Consider the following 351-nt stretch of genomic DNA (forward strand, 5'->3'; position numbering starts at 1 on the left):
TTGGGTGCAGCAGCATTTCATGAATATATGTTCATATTTGTAATATCTTCTTGATTCATTGTTCCTTTGATCAGAATGAAGTGGCCCTCTTTATCTCTTCTGATTAGTTTTAGTTTGAAGTCTATTTTTGTCAGATATTAGAACTGTAACTCCTGCTTTTATCTTAGTACCATTTGCTTGGAATATTTTTTTTTCCATCCTTTCATCTTAAGCTAGTGCCTGCCCTTGATGGGGTGCTTGCAGACAACAAAAAGATAGAGTTTGATTCTTAATCCATTCAACTAGCCTGTGTCTTTTGACTGGGGCGTTCAATCCATTGATATTTAAAGTTATTATTGAAAGATATATTGA

Source organism: Nannospalax galili, unplaced genomic scaffold, assembly GCF_000622305.1.
Source record: "Nannospalax galili isolate Female #2095 unplaced genomic scaffold, S.galili_v1.0 scaffold576, whole genome shotgun sequence".
Classification (NCBI taxonomy): domain Eukaryota; kingdom Metazoa; phylum Chordata; class Mammalia; order Rodentia; family Spalacidae; genus Nannospalax; species Nannospalax galili.